This window comes from Alligator sinensis, unplaced genomic scaffold (genome assembly GCF_000455745.1).
Source record: "Alligator sinensis unplaced genomic scaffold, ASM45574v1 scaffold727_1, whole genome shotgun sequence".
Classification (NCBI taxonomy): Eukaryota; Metazoa; Chordata; order Crocodylia; family Alligatoridae; genus Alligator; species Alligator sinensis.
The window spans coordinates 304,615-315,926 of record NW_005842981.1 but is presented as its reverse complement, the minus strand read 5'-3'; positions in this window follow the sequence as shown (position 1 = coordinate 315,926).

Below are 11,312 nucleotides of genomic sequence, written 5' to 3'. Positions count from 1 at the left end.
ATTAGCTAGGGTCATGAGGGACCTGAACAGATCATCTAGCCTGACTCCCTGCCACAGGCAGGAATGAATGTTGGCTTCACAAGACCCCAGACAGGTGATCATCCAACCTCCTTGAATTTGCCCAAGTTAGGGGTGAGGACCACTTCCCTGGGAAGTTGGTTCCAGATTTTGGCCACCCTAACTATAAATATTGCCTTCTGATCTCTAACCTAAACCCATTCTCCATCAGCTTATGACCATTGTTCCTTGTCAGCCCAGGTGGTCCTGGGGAGGAAAGAGCCCTGCCTATTTGCTGTTGATCCCCCCTGATGAGCTTGTAGGCAGCCACCAGGTCCCCGCTCAGCCGCCTCTTGCTGAGGCTGAACAGGTTCAGGTCCCTCAGTCTCTCCTCATAGGGCCTGTCCTGCTGCCCTCTCACCAAGCGGGTGGCCCTCCTCTGAACCCTCTCCAGGCTGGCCACATCCCTTTTGAAGTGCGGCGCCCAGTACTGGATGCAGTACTCCAACTGCGGTCTGACCAAAGTCGCATAGAGGGGGAGTATCACTTCTCTGGACCGGCTTGAGATGCACCTTTGGATGCATGACAAGGTATGGCTGACCTTGCTGGCTGCGATCTGGCATTGGCATCTCATGTTCATCTTGGAGTCAATAATGACTCTGAGATCCCTTTCCACCTCTGTTCTTTCAAGAAGGGAACTCCTCAGCCCTTATGTATGCTGTGGATTCCTTCTCCCAAGGTGCAGCACCCTGCATTTGTCTACGTTGAACCCCATCCTATTCTCATCTGCCCTCTTTTGTAGCCTGTCTAAATCTAGTTGCAGCCTCTCTCTCCCTTCAAGTGTGTCCACCTCACCCCACATCTTAGTGTCATCAGCAGACTTGGACAGCATACTTTCCACCCCCTCATCCAAGTTGCTGATGAAGATGTTAACAGTGTGGGCCTGAGGACCGAGCCTTGGGGGACCCCACTGCCCACATCTCACCAGGTTGAATACGACCTGTCCACCACTACTCTCTGGGTGAGCCCCATCAGCCAATTTTTTACCCATCCAACTGTGCAGGCATCAATGCCGCAGTCACTTAATTTATTAATGAGGATGGGGTGAGAGACCGTGTCAAAGGCTTTCTTAAAGTCTAGAAAGACTATGTCCACAGCAACACCATCATCCAAGGATTTAGTTACTTGGTCATAAAAGGCAATTAGGTTGGTCTGGGAGGATCTGCCTTTGATGAACCCATGCTGATTGCCCCTGAGCGTGATCTCCCCTGCTGGCCCCCAACAAATATGCTCCTTGATGATCCTCTCCAAGAGCTTCCTGAGCACCGAGGTGAGGCTTACAGGCCTATAATTACTTGGGTCCTCCTTCCTCACTTTCTTGAAAATTGGGACCACATTAGCTAGTTTCCAATCCCCCGGCACCTGGCCAGATGACCACGAATGCTCATACAGCCGGACCAAGGGCTCTGTGATGACCCCTGCCAGCTCCCTCAACACCCTTGGGTGGAGGGCATCTGGACCTGCAGATTTAAAAATGTCTAGCCCTTCCAGAAGATCCCTAACTACATCTGCACTGACTGAAGGCTTGATAGAGCTATCCCCAAGATTGTCCTTACCTCTGGTAGGTGGGATATCCCGGTCCCTGTTCAGGAAAACGGAGGCAAGTGGCTGGACCCAGGCAGAGGAGCCTGTTCAGAGCTGGCATCCAGGACCCAGCTGGAAGTGGCTGACCTCCTGGCCATTTGGGACCAGGACGACATGCTTTGACAGTTCAAAGCAGGCCACCACATGGGAACATCTTCTGGGCAATAGCTGCCCAGAGGCTGAGCAGTGGCACACATGGTAGTAATGCAACAAAAAGTCCAACTGTGCAGCCACAGCCCACTGGCAGCTGGCCCAGAGGTTCAGATGCCTCTAATGGCCATGCTTTCCCCATCTGGGTCTGGCAGGCATGCAGCCTTGGGGCCACACGCTATTGCAGGGCAATTTGCCCCACACCAAAGTGCAAGGCCAGGCACTTGCACTAAAGCAAAAAGCCCTGGCTCAAATTTGAGCTGCTTCTATTTGAACTGCTGCAAGTGCACATGCCTGCAAATGCATATGTGCTGCAAGCTCATGCGTGGACATGACCAAGAAGATGTTTGATCAATGATCATGGGTGTTATAGAGTCATAGCTTTTTTTATTAGATATAGTGGTCTGGGATATGAGGGCAATTTATTTTGAAAATAATTTCAAAATATTTGTCAGTTAACTTAGTACCAGTAAACAGGGTTGGGTTGATAGTGCTAAGAATATCATACTTTCATAGTATCTTTCTTCCCTCTTCGAACATTAGGATAAGGGATGTAGTTAATGAAATTATGAAGTGGCAAATTCAAAACTTATGCAAGGGAATCTTTTTTTTTACATGCTCTGCTATTTGGTCACAGAACTCACAGCCCTAGGATGTTATTTGGCCATGAAGTTGGCAAGTTTCAGAAAGGGCTTGGATGTTTATTATTGTCGAGTGAAAGCTCTGCTGAATAGCTTTAGGAACTTGTGTGCAACTCCATTCCACCCTGCTCATGTTCCTGAAAAACAGTCCATGCAAAATGTGACGTGGGTTCTCCTCCTGCTCCAAGCTTTCCATGACTTCATTTTGCAAGAAACCACCATTTTGGCCTAAAAGCATCAGGTTAATGTTTTTGCAGGGCCTTGGGCAGGATATATTACAGGTTCACACTTAGGGGCTAGGTCCACTTAAGCACCTATTTGATAGAATAAGTTCTGGCCAATTCCATTTTTGAAAACCCAGTTCAATATGGAAAGTATTAAAGAGCTGGGGTACCAAGTATATGCTTTTAAGATAACTCCTTGGTAAATAAAGAATTGTCCCAAAAGGAACGTGGCTCTCTGGGAGTTAAGAAGCACTGACAGTAAAGCCTTAAGGGATGAGAGATGGGCATGTTCCTTTTGTAGCAGGTTTAAGGGTCTACCCCCAGTGTCTGATACCTCCTGGTGGTCATACTCACCTGCTGCACTCTCCAGCCTCCCTCACCTCCTGCTGCTCACCTGCCGCATCTTTGCTGTTAACAATGATGCACTGGGGAGGCTGATTCTAGAGGCTGGTTTAGGTTCTTTGCTGGCTTCCCTCTTGGCTCCATCCTTGGGGCTTCTCCACTCCCAAACTCAGTCCCCAGGGCTCCTTTGCTTCCTTGTTCAGTCCTGTGTCTATATTTCTCTAGGGGTGCTGCCCTTTTAAGACAGCTCACTAGGGCTTCTCTGACTTAAAATAAATTGTGGCTCTGAAGACCCTAAATATTTCCTCTTGTCCCAAACCATGCTTTGGGGATTATAATTTGTGGTGTCCAGCCATTTCCACAGCCACACCCATGACTTCCAGGTGTTACTCAGTTATGATTTCAGTGAGGCTGTAGGCATCCAACAAGCTTATCCCCTCAGACCTCAAACCCTTGTGCATGCTTCAGCTTTCCTGTCTTTGGCTCTTTTCAACTGGCTGAGAACTTCCACCTCAGGCTTCACACACCAGCTCCTTTCACATCTCAGCCTCTCATATTCCTGCCCAGAACAGGTCTCAAAACACAGAGCACCCACTCTAGTGAGCTGGTTTGTTCTCCAGCATCCTAGACACCTCTCACTCTCTGGCAACCAACTCTTTTTGTAGTATTTCTTTCTATAGGACTAGACTGCCTACCCAAGGCCTGAAGTTGGGCTTATATGCATCTCAGCCCCTTCCCCTTCTGGTCACCTGACCCAGCTCTCTGCCAACAGAGACCAGATGCTGTTGACCTGCTAATCAGCAGCCCTGCAGTGTGCTGCCTGAAGTCTGCAGACTGGGCCCTGCTGCTCAATTTAACCAAGCTACTCACATCTGCTGCCTCTTGCAGCCAGGTTTTCTGCAAGCTTCATTTAGTTTACTGGCTCCTTCTGCTTCCCCCCCTGGCCTCCAGTAACAAGGGAAGGGGTCCCCTTTTACATCCTTTCAGGGATACCTTTGGGAAAAGTAAAGTGGAATCATTCAGCCCTCCTCACCATGGCTCCTTCACCAGACAAAAGAGAAGGGCTCCAGAGCATGCTTTCCTGCATTGTTCCTCCCATCTCCTCCATGCTGCTCAGCTGTGGGGTGTAGCAAGTGATTGGAGGCAGAACAAAAGAAACAGGTAGTGGAGTGGTTGCTGATGGAAATATGAAGTGGACTGAGAGAAGTCACTTTGCCCATTCATGAGATGTTTTGGTGCATCGTGGCTAATTGCTGTAGAGCATAATTTATTGATTCATCTGGGATGTGTATTCACATCAAATGTAGCAGGTGGCATGAAAAGGTTTTCCATTCAGCTTAATATGAGTAACCTCCCTCACCCCCCACCTCTTGTGAAGCATGAGTGAATTTAGTGTTCTTGGAAGTGAGGGAATGATAGCAACAGAGAGAGCCAGAGACATGGTATGCAGCTTTGCCCAGTCCTCTGCTCTGTCATCCACAATAAATGTTACTGTCCCTTTCTCTGTATAGCCAAATATAACCCTGTCAATGCACATCTATCCTTGGAAAAAATACCTCATGTTATTCTAGACCTAGATACTTCTATTTATGTATTAGATTTATATACCGCCCTTTACAAAAAAATAAAAAAAGGCTCCAGGTGGCTTACAGGAAGAGAACAAATAGCATATAAAATGAAAATTTACAATACAAAAGAACAAGAGAACAAAATAATTTATAAAAGCAACAATATCCCAACCAAACCATGCTGGCTAAGCAACTGCCAAAACTGGAAGTTTTTACAGAGCTTCTAGAAAATATGCAGGATCAGGTTTCATCCAAATCAGACAAAAAATAACAAAGTTATAGATATTTCATTGATTCCACATTATACCCTATGGCCAGATCTCCGAGGCAGCTCCGAAGCTTCAGAGCCACTTTGGCTGGATCAAAGCAGAAACCTGGTCCAGAGCTCTGGATCGTATCCCTGGCATCTGAAGCAGCTGGATCAGATCGCTGCCGACTCGCATAGGCCTACTCCTTATGTGGCTCAAAGTGATACTGCTACCCAAATCAGACAATCTCTGATCTGCATTACCCCTCTCCTGTTCCATTAGGCATGGATGATAGTGGCTGGATCTGCATCAGAAAGAAAAGTTTGTGGATAGAGTTGGTGAAAGGCACTCCTAGCCACTGCCACCACCTGAAGATCTGGGTATAGCAGAGGATTCAAGAGCACTCCAAGTTTGTGAACCTGACTGATAATGAAAGGATGAAATCTATCAAGGGCAGCTACCCCAGTTTCTGAGATCAAGCAATCTGCCCTCCAACTTCACCACCAACATCCATTCCTGAACTGCTGCCTGGCACTGGGAAAGGATCCAGCAAGGCCTGGATCAGTTTAAAAAGAAAGATAGAGTTGGATTGCCCCTCACTCCAAATTTTCATATGATCTCACCCAGTGGTCTCATATATACATTGAACAGGAGAGGTGATATAACGGAGCCTTGGGGAAGCCTATAGAAAGGGTCCTGATGGGACAACACTGCTTGCTTATCATCTGGGACCTCCCTGCTGGGAAAAAGCAGAACTAATTTAGAGTGGTCCCACAAATCACCACCAGTTCATGCAAATCTTTTAACAGCACCTAATGGTCAACTTTATCAAAGGCCACTGAAAGATCTAGTACCATCAGCAGGGCACACATTTCTCCCAATGATTGCCAACCAAGCCTATGAACACAGTCTCCATGCTACAGTCAGGTAAAAGTAAGACTGACAAGGATCCAGAACATCTGGCACCCTTCCCTCATGTGTGAAGTGACTGACAACCTGCCCACCCCCAACAACAGTCCTAGTTTCCCCCAGCTGGAGAGGGATAAGCTAGGGTGGGCAAAGGTCCAGTTTGCACCTGGTCATCCACATCTGTCAGGTCAGAGTGCATCCTCTAAGTCATTAGGCAACAGCATTGAGACTAATCCATGTAAACCAAACACAACAGAACTTCCTCAACCCCAAATTGTGACTCTGCAGCAAAATTAGTGATACCTAAGCCATACCAGATAGAAACAATTTTGTCTGCCAAGTAGGTGGCAAACTCATCACAGCTGACTGTAGAAGTCTCGGTTTCTGGGCAGAGACAGCCAGAGTTAACCAAGCCATTAATCACCCAGAAGAATTCTGCTGGATGGCACCTGTCCAGTTCAATAGAAGTGAAGGAAGAAAGCCTCTTGACCACCATCACTATCATTCCATAGTCCTTTAAGAAGGATCTATGCCACAATTGGAAGACTGAAATATGGGTCAAGAGTAGCCTGCACTCTAATTGCCTAACCTCATACTTTAGCTGCCTCTATTTTCCCATGTACCAAGGTGATCTCTGTTATCACTGAGATGGGAGCAGACGCCTAAGTGCCACTCCGTTTATGCCTATGGCCAAGTTCAGTGTACTATTCCACAAATTGACCAGGCTTTCAACAGAGTGGCTATAAAGGTGAGTGAAAATGTCACCCACAGAGTTCTGGAATCCTATTGGGCCCATGAATCTCTGGGGATCATAAAATTATAGAAAATTAATATTTGAAGGGACCTCTGGAGGTCAACTAGTTCAACCCCCTGCTCAAAGCAGGACCATCCCCAAATATATCATTCCATCCAAAGCTTTTTAGCTGGGTCTTAACCTCCAAGGATGGAAATTCCACAATCTCCCTGGGTAACTTGCTTCAGTGTTTCATTACCATCCTTGTGAATAAGTTGTTCCTAATATATAACCTAATATTCCCTTGCTGCAACTTGAGACTATTGCTCCTTCTTCTTTCATCTGCCACCACTAAGAACAGTCTTCCATTTTCCTTGTAACCATCCTTCAAGTAGTTGAAGGCTATTCTTAAATCCCCTCTCAGGCTTCTCCAGACTAAATAAGCCCTACTCTGTCAGCCTCCCCTTCCCCCCCCCCCCCCCCCCCCCAAAACCATTTTTATTGCTCTCTACTAAACTCTTTCCAATTTATCTACATCCTTTCTGTAGTGGGGGGCTCAAAACTGTATACATTACTTCTGATGTGGCTTCACCAGTGCCCAAAAGAGGGAAAGAATAACTTAGCTTGATCTGCTGGCAATGCTCCTACTCATGAAGCTCAATAAGCTGCTAGCTTTCTTGGCAATAAGGACACATTGTTGGCTCATATTCAGCTTATCATCCATCTAACAGACCTACATTCTAGGATCCATGGTGGCACCCCCTGGTAGCTGTCTAGTTACTGCTCCCCTTGGAACCCCTGGTTGCTCTACTGTCTGCCCTCATCTGGCATGTCTTGTTGAAACTTTTTTTTTTACCAGAGAGCAGGAGACTGTCCAGTCTCCCAGATGGTCACTGTGTTGCTGCCAGTTAATGACTGGCAAAACAGGATCTTAGAGGTCCATTTCATGACTCCAACCTTCCCTCAAACCATGCCCATGTCTCATAGGTATTGCCAATTAATATCCCTTGGGGACCTTGGCCCATAGTCTCTGTCTCAATGTGCTAATCAGTTGGCCCATCTAGTGGGCTCATGGTTCCAGTCCTATATCTGGCTGTTACTGGATTCTGCACCTTTAAGACCTCAATCCCCTGACTTCTCAGTCTATAAAGGGCCTCCTGTCACCCGCAGCCTCCCATGGATGAGCAGGCTACATTGGCTCAATTCAGAGAGTCGCCTTCTTCTGCTTTCACCCAGGTGTGCTCCCTGGTGTTCTGTGATGCCCCAGGCCCATGAGCACCCCAAATTGGGACCTCCTCCTTTCCTTAGACCCAATGTCCAGTCTTCTGGATTTAAATGCAATGGAAATGGGGACTGGCAGGGAATGGGAGAGACCCTGTTCACCCGAGCGCCTCCTGGAATAACAAGGAATAACGGCCATAAATTATTTGAGAGTAGGTTCAGATTAGACATTAGAAGGCACTATTTCACAGTCAGGCCAGCTAGGATCTGGAACCAACTTCCAAGGGAAGTGGTGCTGGCTCCTACCTTGGGGGTCTTTAAGAGGAGGATTGACAGTTACCTGGCTGGGGTCATTTGAGCCCAGTATTCTCTCCTGCCCAGGGCAGGGGGTCAGACTGCCATGGGCAGTCCCTTCTGAACCTACATCTATGAATCTAGGAACCTATGAAAAGTACATGGCCTCTGGCTATAGCATAAATTCTCCGGCTATTGGCTGCCTACCATACCTCTTTTATAGCTCTATTCTCTCTTCTGGCAAGGCTTCAACATTGCCCAGGACTTCCTGCTTGCCTGCACCAGGATCCCTTCACCAGGAGTCTTGCAGCCACACATCATTCCATGAATGCCTTGTGCCTCCCAAGGCTGAGGGGGCACAGTGACTGCCCACCGGTGGTGGCAGTGATGGCAGTGGCGGGGGCATGGCAGTGGCTAGCGGGGACTGCCCGGCCATGCTGATGTCGGTGGCGAGGGCAGGCTGAGTGGGGACTGTCCTCAAGCAGTAGCAATGGTGTTAGCAGCGGGGAAGGTGGGATGGCGATCACTGACCAGCAGTCAGTGACCACCCACAGATGCCGCTGGCAGTCTCTGCGGCAGCCAGCAGCTATCAGCAACTGCCCGCAGATGCTGCCGGTGGTGTCAGCAGCAGGGGGGAGTGGCAAGTGCTGACGGCCTGCTGGTGCCGTCAGCACTTGCAGTGGTGGCCAGTCTAAGGGTCTGCACCGCCAATCTCAGGGTGTGCATGTGCACCCCCTATGTGTTGCCAGTGCATCTTTCCCTTCAGCCTCTTCCATCAAACTTGACTGCTGTCTCTCAGGCCCTGGCTTATATCTTATCCCAGCCATTCCCCCTTCTGGTCAGGTGACTAGCTAGCCCTGGCCCTGCCAGTCTTCCTGGCAACTCACACCTGTGGTTCCAGCAAAGTCCTTATTGTCTATAGCAGGGCTCTTCCCTGCTGCCTTCTGCAGAGTAAGTATTTTTCCATGGGCCCTCCTAGCCAGGGCTTCCCTGTATTTACTTCCTACCCTAGTGTAACTGGGAAGTCTTGATCCTGTTACAGTCCAATGTAACCCCCAAGTCCTTATCTGCAGAGCTGCTGCTTAGCCAGTTGGTCCCCAGCCTGTACCAGTGCATGGAGTTTTTCTGTCTTAAGTGCAGGACTTTGCACTTCTGCTTATTAAAAATCACGAGAATTTTTTGGTCCAATCCTCCAATTTGTTGAGGTCTTTCTGAATCCTAACCCTACCCTCCAGCATATTTACTACTCCTCCCAGCTTGGTCTCATCGGAAAACTTCCTGAGGGTGAACTCTATCTCATCTTCAAATACATTGTTGAAGATATTGAACAAAACCGGTCCCAGGACCAACCACTCCGGCACTCCATTCGATACTGACTACCAACTAGACATTGAAACATTGATTATTACCCTTTGAGCCCAATGATCCAGCCATGTTTCTATCCAACTTACAGTCTATTCATACAACCTGGACTTCCTTAGCTTGCTTGCAAGAATGTTGTGGGAGACTACCAAAAGCCTTGCTAAACTCAAGGTATGTCACATCCATTGGTCTCTCCACATCCACAGGGCCTGTCATATCATCACAGAAGGCAATCAGGTTGGTCAGGAATGACTTGCCCTTGCTGAATCCATGCTGACCATTTCTAGTCACCTTCTTCTCCTCCAAATGTTTAGAAAGCAATTCCTTGAGAACCTGGTCCATGATTTTTCCAGGGACTGAGGTGAGACTGGCCAGTATGTTGTTCCCCAGATCCTCCTTCTTCCCTTTCTTAAAGATAGGCCCACACTTACCCAGATCTTCTTGTTGCTGACATACTTGTAGAAACCCTTCCTGGTACACTGCACAATCCTTGCTAGCTGCAACTCCATTTGTGCTTTGGCCTTCCTGATTTCATCTCTGCATGATTGAACAACATTCTTATACTCCTCACTAGTCATTTGTCCATGTTTCTACTTCTTGTAAGCTTCATTTTTGTGTTTTAGTTCATTAGAATGCCAAGTCTGATGGATATTCCTTGTGGTGCACAACACTGTGTAAGTAGAAAACTGCAATGATATGCTTGCTTTAGGTTCCGGCATCTCTGAATGGTCTTTTTTGGATTTTGCTAAATCATGGAAGACTGTACCTACATGTTCTGTGCACAACCAGGGCTGGTAAGATACCTGGCATAGAGTCTATATCACTGAACAAGCACTGAGGTTAAATTCACAAGGGCATTCAAGTTCTCTGCTGCACAGTAGAATTCATAAGCCTGTGATAGGCATCCAAAATTTCTTATATGGGGGAAATAAGATACCTAGGAATGAATGGATTCCATAAAGCTAGCCTGCAGTGGGGGCTCTTACACAAACCAGTTGGACATGTCAATAGAGGGCAAAAACCATGCCCTATCACCCAGAAAGAGTATCAGCACCTACCTCTGCTTGAGATTCAGAGCTGTCAACATTTTGCTAGGTTTTAGTGATGAGCAGGTCAGGTCTGCCTTTCAGAGGGCAGCTAGAGGGGTGGTATGGATCCTTAATTTTTTAATCATGTGAGGTGTGGGAGACTCAAGTTTGGATCCCTCCTCTGCCTGTGGGGATTTGAACCCAAACCTTCCAGGGAAGAGCCAAAGCCACAGGGCTATAGAATATGGGAGAAATTTTAGTCAGTCACCCTGTCTTTTGAAGCTGTTCAATTTTATATAAAATGTTTCAGTATTTTTTTGGAGCAAGAAAGGACAAGTGGCAGGAATGGACAAGTGTCCTTCTGCAGTGAGGTGAGCACCTTTACTATTAGCCTCTACAACAGGAGTTTCCAAACTATGGCACATGTATGACAAGTAGCATGGGCAGCTTCTGTTTGTGACATGAGCCCCAAACTTTCAGTAAAGGGAGGCACCAGAATGGAGGCAGAGAGTGAAGTGCTCCATGAAGCAAAGCAGGGGCAAGTCACTGCTGGGAGAAGAGATGTCAGATGTTACCACCAAGAGCCAGGTTAACCACTCCCTGGCCTTGCAGCCACCGCTGAATTCAGGGTTTTGGATATAAAACAAAGACAGAGGGGCCATGGAAAGGTTAACCCAGCTCTTGGTGGTGACAACTTCTCTTGTAACACTGTTCTGCAGCTCAAGTGCCCCTGCCTCCATTCTGGTGCCCCAGGGCTCAAGCTCAGGTTGTCAGCAAGAAGACCAATTGACTATGATTTAGGCCTCTTGAAGACTAAACTGTTTCATAGAGGCCACCAGGGAGCTCTCAGATGGTAAAATGTCCCCAGTGCAGATACTGTTGACCACAATGACCTAGAAGTGAAAGGCAGCACAAGGATGTAACTATAGGATTTTCTCTTCCTTCTCATGA